A 10995-nucleotide genomic window follows, 5' to 3' on the forward strand; every position below is an offset into this window, starting at 1 on the left:
CTTTTCATTATATATAAGTTATTCTTGCTCAAAGCATTAATTATTTTGATTAATTCATTGATTCATTTCTCAACCCTCTTCCTATGACAAGAACTATTTTGTATGTCCCATTTTAGTAAATTAATGAAATTAATAACGGCATGTTTAGCGCTGGAACTAGCTAGGCCGGGTTTGGATCGGGCATTATTATTCCCAAGCCCAGTCCACATTAAAAATACACGGTTTTGGGTGCTTTTTTATCCAATTTTTTAAAGAAATTATCGCCAGGTCCAGGCTCAAAACAAAGGCCGATACCCATTAGATTTTGTTTAGGTCTGCTGCTTGCATTTGTCAGATAACACACACACGCGCGCGCGCGCGCGCGCGCACACACACACACACACACACACACACACACACACACACATATATATATATATATATATATATATATACGATTGTAAACTGGGCTTCTATTAGTAGTAAACACCAAAGTTGCTACGATTTCTTAGCCATCGGATTGCTTCGCGATCCGTGCAGATGAGGGGAAGAATGCAATCGAAATTAACACTAACGGAGCGCCGTTTCCTTCCCGGAGCCGTACAGGGGAAAATTTGGGGGAACCCCTCGATCTCAACATTTCCTGCACTCTCTCTCTCTCTCTCTTCTCTCTCTCCTCTCTCTCTCCCCACACCCTGAACCCTTCCTTCATTCCTCGCCTCACTCTCTCTCTCGCTCCTTCGCTCCCCCGATCCAGGCCCGCCGACCCGGCACCCCCTCTCACGCCTCTCGCCTCCGACCGGCGAACCCCTCTCACGCCCTCTCACCTCCGACCCGCAACCCCCTCTCACGCCCTCTCTTGCTCGATCTGTAGGAGGCGAGTTGTAGAAGGTGAGTTCCTCTCTCCAGGCCCATCCGCACGCCCTCTCGCCTCCGACCCGCCACCCGCCGGGGCTGCTTTTCGATTTATCGTTCGATTTGGAGGCTTTTCAAAAAAAAATTTAGTGTTTCTATTTTTTATTAAATTTTTTCCCCAACATTTTGTTCCCAATGCCAGCATATGAGACTATTTCATATCTTCTAGATTTTCGGGCATCTTGCTGCAAATGCTATCTTGCTAGGCATGTAATAACGTTTTGTTTTCTATGATGATAGTTGTATGGAGCCTTATATATGTATGAGTTACTAAGCCACCACACTTGTTCAGAGCTGTGTAATATGACATGGCTCAAGCTGTTTCTAAACAAGCATGTTATTCTTTAGTAGTTTGTTTAAAGTCCTTTGCCATTTTATATCATGTTGTACCGTAGTATCTTTTAGTTTTTGTGACAATTATGAGCTAGCTTCTTCATCACTTGTAATGCTATGATTGCAATGTTTCATATGTTATCTTCAAAGATATTTTGTACATAGACAATCACATAAAATAAGCCATAGCTGTTATCGCGGTATATGTGGAAGGTTCGAATAAAGTAATCAGTTTGGAGCTAAATATAATGCTTCCTAATTGGATTGTTGTCTATGTTATTTGATTTGTCGAGTCTCTACGAAATTGCTATCTCTTGTTCTTCATCCTCTTGATGTTCTTTGTTACAAACATTTTAGTTCTTATTTGTAGGGGTTAATGAGAACAGTTATTGTAACATTTCTAAATTTTTTTGAGTCAACTTTGAAATTGATGAAATCTTGTTTGTAGGGGTTAATGAGAACAGTTATTGTAGATCTCTTAGTGTTGATCTTTGTTTGACCCCCAACTCTGTGAGATACCATAAATTTTTCTATTTAGATACCATCATTTTTTTCTATTTAGTTTTTATGTATTTGTAAATCTATTCACAGAAAATGGCAAAGAACAAAGAAATCGCATCCTACTCGGAAGATTTGGTCGCAAATAATGTTGTAACAAGTCCCGTCTCCGTTACCGAATCACAAGACGAAATTGACGACCATGAAGGATCATCTCAGGTTAGCTATATCCTTAATAACTCTATTTTTTGGCACTAACCTATCAAGTTTTAATTTACTGTGCACTTCGCTTTTGAAAATGTATATTAGAATGTTGATCTTTTCTAAGTGTTCTTTACATGTTTAATTTTAACTACATACAAAATAACATACAGTACCTTATTAAATACTGAATAGTGAGGAATTAAAACTAATTATCTTATTAAAACTATATGCAAAATATTATGTTAATTATAATATTTTATTTTCATGATGTTTAACAGATGAATAGTGAGGAATATTATGAATCTCCATTTTTAGATGCTCTAGAAAATAGATCCAATTATGGAGAAGAGTCAGAATATCCTTCAAGTGATATTAGGATAAATCAAAGTACAGTTTTTGATTCTATCATGCATGAACAAAGTCAACAAGAACAGGATTTTATTAGTCAATGCAGCATGGAATCATCACATCGTGAGCCATTTATTGGACAACTTCTTCAAAATGAAGAAGAAGTAAAGAGATTTTACAATTTGTATGCCTATAAAACTGGCTTTAGTATAAGAAAAGCTACCCACTACAAAGCCAAAAAAAAGATAATATAGTTACAGCTTTGCACTATGTTTGTTCTAAAGAAGGGCACACCAAACCAAAAGTTCGAGATCAAGAGAATAAAGGGACACCAAAAAAACAGATGCAGTACACTCGAACAGATTGTAAGGCGCATCTGAGGGTAAAAAGGACAAATGATGGCAAGTGGGAAGTTGTTGCATTTGTGAGGGAACATAACCATACTTTAGTTGCAAGTCCCTCTAAAGCCCGTTTTCTTCGGTCTCATCGTTTAATAACAGCCGAGCAAAAAAAAATAATTCATATGTTGAGCGAGCAGAATATCTCAACAAATCAAATTATGTCATTTATGGCAGTAAGAGAAGGAGGATCACATAATATTACCTTTACTAGAAGGGACCTAAGTAATGAGATTTCTGAAAGGAATCGAAGATTTAAAGGAATTGATATATCCAGTACCATCAATTATTTTCGTGAGCGTCAAGCTAGAGATCCTTCTTTTTTTTATGCTATTGAGGTTGATGAGCAAAACATGGTACGCAACGTATTTTGGATAGATGGGAGATCGAGAATGGCATATCAAAATTTTGGTGATGTTGTTACTTTTGATACAACATATATGACAAATAAATATTCCATGCCTTTTGCTCCATTCATTGGAGTAAATCATCACCGTCAGTCGGTATTTTTCGGTTGTGCTCTTATTAGGGATGAAACTTCCAATACTTTTGTTTGGTTATTTAGAACTTGGCTTCAAGCAGTTTATGAGAAACACCCTATCTCAATCATAACTGATCAAGATCCAGCTATGAGAAAAGCAATCGAGCAAGTTTTTCCAAACACAGTGCATAGATGTTGTCAGTGGCACATTATGAGGAAAGCGCGAGAACATTTTGGTATCCTTTATAGCACGAAGGAAGGTTTCAAAAAAGAGTTATTTTCATGCATTAATGATAGCATAACGGTCGAGGAGTTTGAAAGTAGATGGCTTATAATGATTGAAAAATATGGATTGCAAGATAACAATCACCTTCATGTTATGTGGAATGCTCGACATCAATGGGTACCTACTTACTTTAGAGATACATTCTTTGCTGAAATGACCACTTCGCAACGTAGTGAGAGTATGAATGCTCTAACGAAAATGTTCATGGATAATCATACATCAGTTTGTAAGCTTGTAATACAATTTGAAAAGATGGTTAGTAGTCGCTATGACAAGGAGGATGAAGCAGACTTTAGGTCGAGAGATGGTGAATCTAGTTTATGGTCACATAATCCTATTGAAATACAAGCTCGTAGTGTGTACACAAAACGAGTATTTTCAGAATTTAAGAATCAATTTCGATGGACGACAGGATATGATTTGACGGAGTTGGAGAACAATTGCTACAAGATTACCACAATACAAAACTCTACCTTACCCGCCCAAGGTATAAACTCATTTATAGTTACTTCAAGTCCATCTATGGAGAAAGTGAGTTGCAGTTGCAAATTTTTTGAATTTAGTGGCCTTTTATGTTCACATGCATTAAAAGTTATGCTTCACGTTCGAATGCATCAGATTCCCTCCGACTATATTATAAAACGGTGGACTAAAGATGCAAAAAAAGGGTCCTCAAGCATTAATTCTCAAAGTATGTTAACAGGTGACTCTTCAAATGCAAAGGGAGCAAGACTTAATGCACTTACACTAAAAATGCAAAAACTTTTATTTGAGGCATCCAAGACTTTTGAGAATTATGAAATGACTTGTGAGAAAATCGATAAACTTGTTGATGATAATATCAAGCTCTATGAATCATTGAAAGAGAAACAAGATCAAAGTGAAAATATTGTGGAGCATCACACGGCTACTATTTTTTCACAAGCAAGTAGTGTTGGATTTGTCAAGTTGAAGGATCCTCCGCAATCCCAATGTAAAAGAAAAAGAAAACCACAAAGATATAAGCCTTCTGCTGAAAAGGCAATGAAAAAATCTAGAACATGCCAACACTGTAAAAAAAAAGGACACAATATCCGTACTTGCAGGGAGGTAAATGCTATTTGTAGCTACTTATATTGAATATTATGTGATTTAGTCAATCTTATAATATTTTTGGATTCTTTGATTGCAGCTTTTATCAGAAGAAAAAGCTCGTGATGCAACTATTGAAGAGACCTATAAGGTTTCGTGAGCGTTCTTCACGGTGGAGAAGTTGTTATGTGTGCTTAATTTTGATGTTGTTATATGTGCTTTTCAAGTCATCAAGCTTGAGTTGTTCAAAGGAAGCATAACTTCCAATACTGATATGTGTTTGATGTTGTTATGTGGGGTTTATTATGTGGGGTTTATTAAATGTTTGCTCAAAGGAAGATTTTGATGTTGTTTGATGTTCAAAGGAAGCTTTTGATGTTGTTATGTGGGGTTTATTATGTGTTTGTTCAAAGGAAGCTTTTGATGTTGTTATGTGGGGTTTATTATGTGGGTTTTATTATGTGTTTGTTCAAAGAAAGCTTTTGATGTTATTTGATGTTCAAAGGAAGTTTTTGATGTTGTTATGTGGGGTTTATTATGTGTTTGTTCGTGCTATATGTTTGATGTTGCTAAGTCTGTTACATGAGCCTTATGTTTATATCATTGTTTGCTTCATTACTTCAAGGAAGCTTTCTCTCCAGACATATAATTTTTCTTGTACATAAGGTATTCTTTCACTTCAGCCAGATTCGGGAGTTAGGAATCGTTTGTTTTCGCTTTTGGTTTGGAAATAATCAAATTTGTCTCCAGTCTATGTTATGTAAATTTGTCTCCGGTCTCCAGTCTATGTTACCTTTCTTCGGCCTTTGTATATACAACCTGGATGAAAAAAAATACTAAAACTATATATCAGTTCCTTTGTAGAGAAGCAGGACTCTGGAACCTGTTCCTTTGTAGAGAAGCATTACCTTTGTTCCTTTGTAGAGAAGCAGGACTCTGGAACCTGTTCAACTCTACTATAGCTGCAGAAATTGGACTTTCCAAATTAAAGTTCTCTAGTATGAGAGGGGATCTTTTGTATTTTGTACCCTCAAATCGAAAAGAAAAAAAAGGAAAGTAGCAAATGAACTACAATAATACAAATAAACTATGAGAATCCAATCTCACCAAGTAGCAAAATGTCATAATATATATTGAACATCCAAGACATTTAGTACAAACACAATGCCATAATATATATTGTCGTATTACATATTATCACAAATTAACTGACATGTTAAACTCCTAATTATCTAATACACCCAAATCACATAAATACCTTCATGACATCTAATACACCCAAATCACATAAATAGCTTCATAAATAACATTGCTAGTAATACAAACAGTACCCACAAATAGGACTTAATCCTCCAAAATTCATCGTGCATTGCATATCTTAGCTCTTTTATTTCATTGCTTAATCTTATTTCCTCTATTCTATTGGTTGATGATAGGAAAACAGCATCAGGTGGAGAATCTTCTGTTTGTATCGCTATAGATGTACTTCCACACGACGTAACCTCAGAACAATTCGCTTGTGACGCAATAAAATCTGAAAAGCACCACTTGAAAAATTCACAATGATTTTCATCAGATTTTTTTCCATAGTTAACACAACCATAAAATGGTCTTCCAGGATTAGCACGAGTGTGAGACACTCTGATAACTGCTTGTTTTCCACAATAGCATAAGACTGTATGTGATTGGCCATTTCTCGCATTCTTCCTCTTTTCCATCTATAAATTAGCAAAAAAAAACCATAAACACATATTAGAAAATAAAACCATACATTTCATACATAGTAAAATTATTTAATTCTGATACTATGAACACCTTCGAACCAAAAACAAATCCATAAATGTTCCAAAAGATAAAACCTGATCCAACATCTCCTTCAATTTTTTACAACCAAGAGTTCAAATGAGAGATCATATCACAAATTAATTGCATCCTTTTCCCCAAAATCTTTGTATTTTGAATCAATTGTTCAGAATCACTGTTAATTGCATCCTTTTTAGTTTGCCACATAATTTGTCTCGTGCTCAAAAATCGACAGCAAAGTCCTAATGGGGAATTGGAAAGACAATCTCACGTTGGTGAAGTATATAATAGTCTGAACTCTAAACTACATAATGGTAAAGTGAATAGTTTCAAATTAATAATAATATACTTCACCAACTGATCAATTTAAAATAATACATTAATGAATATCAAATTAATTCATTGCTCGACCAAATTAACTACAATCTCTATATATATCTACAGAATTTTCATGCCAGAACCTCTCAATTTTAGTTTTTAGATCTCCCCGAATTTCCTAGACTAACTAGACAACTGACCAATATCATATCAACATCAAACACATTGCAATATACACTAAACTTCCACGGCAAAATTTTTAGTATTGAGAAGTATATAAGAACATGAGGGCAGGGCAATCTTAACTAACAAACTGTGATATTCTACAAGTTAATTCAGGCTTCAATGTTGGTAACAAAGAACATCAAGAAAACATGTGCTGAACAAGTATGGTGGCATAGTAACTCATACATATATAAGGCTCCATACAACTATCATCATAGAAAACAAAAAGTTATTACATGCCTAGCAAGATAGCATTTGCAGCAAGATGCCCGAAAATCTAGAAGATGTGAAATAGTCTCATATGCTGGCATTGGGAACAAAATGTTGGGGAAAAAATTTAATTAAAAATAGAAACACTAAATTTTTTTTTGAAAAGCCTCCAAATCGAACGATAAATCGAAAAGCCGCGCGAGGGGGTGGCGGGTCGGAGGCGAGAGGGCGTGCGGATGGGCCTGGAGAGAGGGACTCACCTTCTACAACTCGCCTCCTACAGATCGAGCGAGAGAGGGTGTGAGAGGGGGTTGCAGTTCGGAGGCGAGAGGGCGTGAGAGGGGTTGCCGGGTCGGAGGCGAGAGGGCGTGAGAGGGGGTGCCGGGTCGACGGGCCTGGATAGGGGGAGCGAAGGAGCGAGGAGAGAGAGGCGAGGAATGGAGGAAGGGGTTCGAGGAGTTGGGAGATGGAGAGGAGAGAGAGAGAGAGAGAGAGAGAAAGAGAGTGCAGGAAATGTTGAGATCGAGGGTTCCCCCCAAATTTTCCCCTGTACGGCTCGGGAAGGAAACGGCGCTCCGTTAGTGTTAATTTCGGATTGCATTCTTCCCCTCATCTGCACGGATCGCGAAGCAATCCGACGGCTAAGAAATCGGTAGCAACTTTGGTGTCTTACTACTAACAGCAGCCCAGTTCTACTCATATATATATATATATATATTTTATGAAGTTAAAATAAAATATTTATTTTTTTTCAGTTCAAGAATGAAGTTTGATCACGTGAAAACTCAGTTTATCTCCAAAAAAGCGAAAAAGGCTTAATTAATTAGGCCTTTAGAATAACACTATATATACATTATGTCCTTGTGTCCTTATATCCATGAGTATACAAAAGTATACATCCAGTTAGTTGGTAATGGTAATTAATGTATCGGGCTTTCACACCAGACCCAGCCTGAGACTTGTCCAAATAGGCTCAAAATTTTCAGGCACAAAAGTATAGTTTAATTTAATTTGTATACACTACAACAAAATTGCCTTTTAGCGGTAATTTAGTAACGACGATTATAAAATAGCCGCTATTGATTAATATCTAATTATACTTTAGCAACTATTATTTTAAAGGGTTATTTGCATACACGTCCCTACAAACATAGTGAATTGCAGAAATATCCCTGCAAAACGGAAACTCCATAAGTTATCCCTGCAAAAGTATAAAGTTATGCAGATATGTCCCTGCCGTTAAGGACTGTTAGAAAATTTTCGTTAATCACGGTTAAAGTACTTAACCATGGTTAATTATAACATAAATTTACGATTCTACCTTTTTCTTCTTCCTCCTCTTTTTCTTCCCTCTTCTTCGTCGCCGGCGAGGGCGGCGGCGGCAGCGACGGCAGCGACGATGAACCCTCTCTCTTTCTTTTCCTCCTTCCTCTCCCGCTTCCCTTTTCTCCCTTCTTCTTTCTTTTCCTCTTCCTCTTCCCTCTTCTTCATCGCCGGCGAGGGAGAAGATGCGACGGCGACAGCAAACCCTCTCCCTCTCCCTCTTCTTCTTCCTCTCCCTTTTTCTTTTCCTCTTCCTCTTCCTCTTCCCTCTTCTTCGTCACCGGCGAAGGAGGAGATGCGGCGGCGGCGCGCGGCGACGAACCCTTTCCCTCTTCATTTTTCTCTTCCCTCTTCCTCTCCCTCTTCCTCTCCTTCTTCCTCTTCCCTTTTTTTCTTCCTCTCATTCTTTCTCTTCCCTCTTCTTCGTCGCCGGCGAGCTCGACTCGCGCCGTCGCCGCCATCCGCTCCGGCGGTCTTGAAAGAGGAGGGGAAAGAGAAGAGAGGGGAAGATGCTTTTGGAGGGGATATAATTTGTGAAGGAACAATGGTCATTTCACATGAAAACTTGAATTAAAAATCACGTTCTCTAACAGATGTAATAGAAGGACATTCTGATAAATTAATAAAGGAACTTTGCAGGGACATTAATAGAGTTTCGTTTTTGCAGGAATATTTTTGCAATTCACTATGTCTTTGCAAGGGACGTATATGCCAATAACCCCTATTTCTAAACTATATAGAATTATATATTAATATTACTTTGAGCTCCTAATTAAAAGCCTAACCCTACGTCCACCGAAACCCAACCTATTCCACTCCCGCAACCCTCCCTCGCGTCCAACCCCCTTCCTCCCTCCAACCCCTCCTCTCCTCGCCTCCTCAACCACTTCTCCTCCTCCTCCTCAACCGCACGGCGACATGGCCACTACTGCGACGGCGACGGCGGACGGCGCGGCGACGGCGACGGCTACGACGACACGAGACGACGCACGACGACGACGCCCTTCCTTCCCCCACCGGCATTGGGTCACCCGCTTCCCCGCCTGGGTCCCTGGAGCCCGCCCGTCTTCGCCCGCATCGCACTAGTCTCTCTTTTCGCGAGGAGGCACGCACGAGAGGTGGGGCCGTATATTAGGGTTAGCTTCCCTTTTCCGATACTTGTCTACGTGATTAAGGAATCCAAATTATGTTCATGGAAGCTTGGTTTTTTTGACTAAATGGATGCTTTACCATGTTGCCAAGAAATTTAATTAGGTTTCCTTTTGCACTGAGCTTACTTCTGATCGACGATCGTCGCATTTCCTATAGACAAGCACCACGAAGTGGACGTCGACCAATCCAAAATAAGTACGGTAGGGTTTCTTCTATGTTGATGGGTATAACTTTTGATTAATACATTGCCACTCTCAATAAAAAATTACAAGGTGTCCGAACATCTCTACTGAATCTGATCAGATTCGGTTGACAACTTAGTTCGCAATTGTCGATTCACTTGTCCGGCTCGTAACAATTAACAAGGAGCCTAGTTTTAGTTTCCATATGGTGCTTGAACAGGAAAAGGCAGCTATTTTTCTACCACTCATGGGTATTTAAACAAAATATCTCCATGTATTTAGGGGGAGTCAGAGATTGTGCATCTAGAAAATGTTAGAATTGGGAATAGATTATACTGATTAGACCACCAATAAACATCACACGCTTTAGGAATCTAAGTAAAGACGGTTGATTTATAAGTGGAGGACTGCCAAATCTCCTAGACCCTAACAACTTGTAAAATCATAGCAAAAGGTTTATTATCCCTTTTTGGCTTGAAACTTAAGGATACCAAATTTGGCTACTGTGTTCAACAAATCTTGTTTGATTTGGAATACCTCCCACCAAAACATACAGAGACACATTAACTGTTAAATTTCTCCCAACCAAAAAAATCAGTAAAAATGAGATGCAATAATTATGCATACAGAATGCTCTTTGTGATAATCCAGTGAAAACAGTAACTGATTTGGGTGAAAACTACACAATGCCATGGAATTCGGATAACAGGTCAATATCAATCATGACAGATTATACGATACAGCGCAATGGCAAGCTCTTCAACAATAATGATTTGAAATATGCAAAATTTTATACCATTTTTGGGGTACAATCTGGATAACTTATTCTAATTCCCTTTGTTAAAGGTATTTTGGCTTTCAGATCGCCATCACACTGCAAATAACTTTTTCACCAATGGGACAACCCTGTATACACCACGGAGAAAACATGCTCAGCTTAACTAAAAGAGCTTTCCAGGCCAGTTTTGTAAAAGCTCGCGAGTGGCCACAGGAAGGCCAGCGCATCGAGTTTATTATCTGAACTTACTTTCAACTTCTAGTAGGGTTCTAAACTTTGCCTAACCCCATCAAGCGTAAACGTAAGGAGGCCTCGAAGTTTAATTATCTGAATACGTACTTGCTCAATTCTAAGCAGTTTAACACTGACATCCCATCGGAATCGCCACGGTGACTGACAGACCACCACAGTAAGCTTTGTCATTAGTGGAAAATAGTGCATTTGTTTCCTTTTTCTTCTTTCTTTCTTTCTTTTTGTCTTCATGTCGTCTC

Source organism: Ananas comosus, linkage group 19 (genome assembly GCF_001540865.1).
Source record: "Ananas comosus cultivar F153 linkage group 19, ASM154086v1, whole genome shotgun sequence".
In the NCBI taxonomy this organism is placed as follows: domain Eukaryota; kingdom Viridiplantae; phylum Streptophyta; class Magnoliopsida; order Poales; family Bromeliaceae; genus Ananas; species Ananas comosus.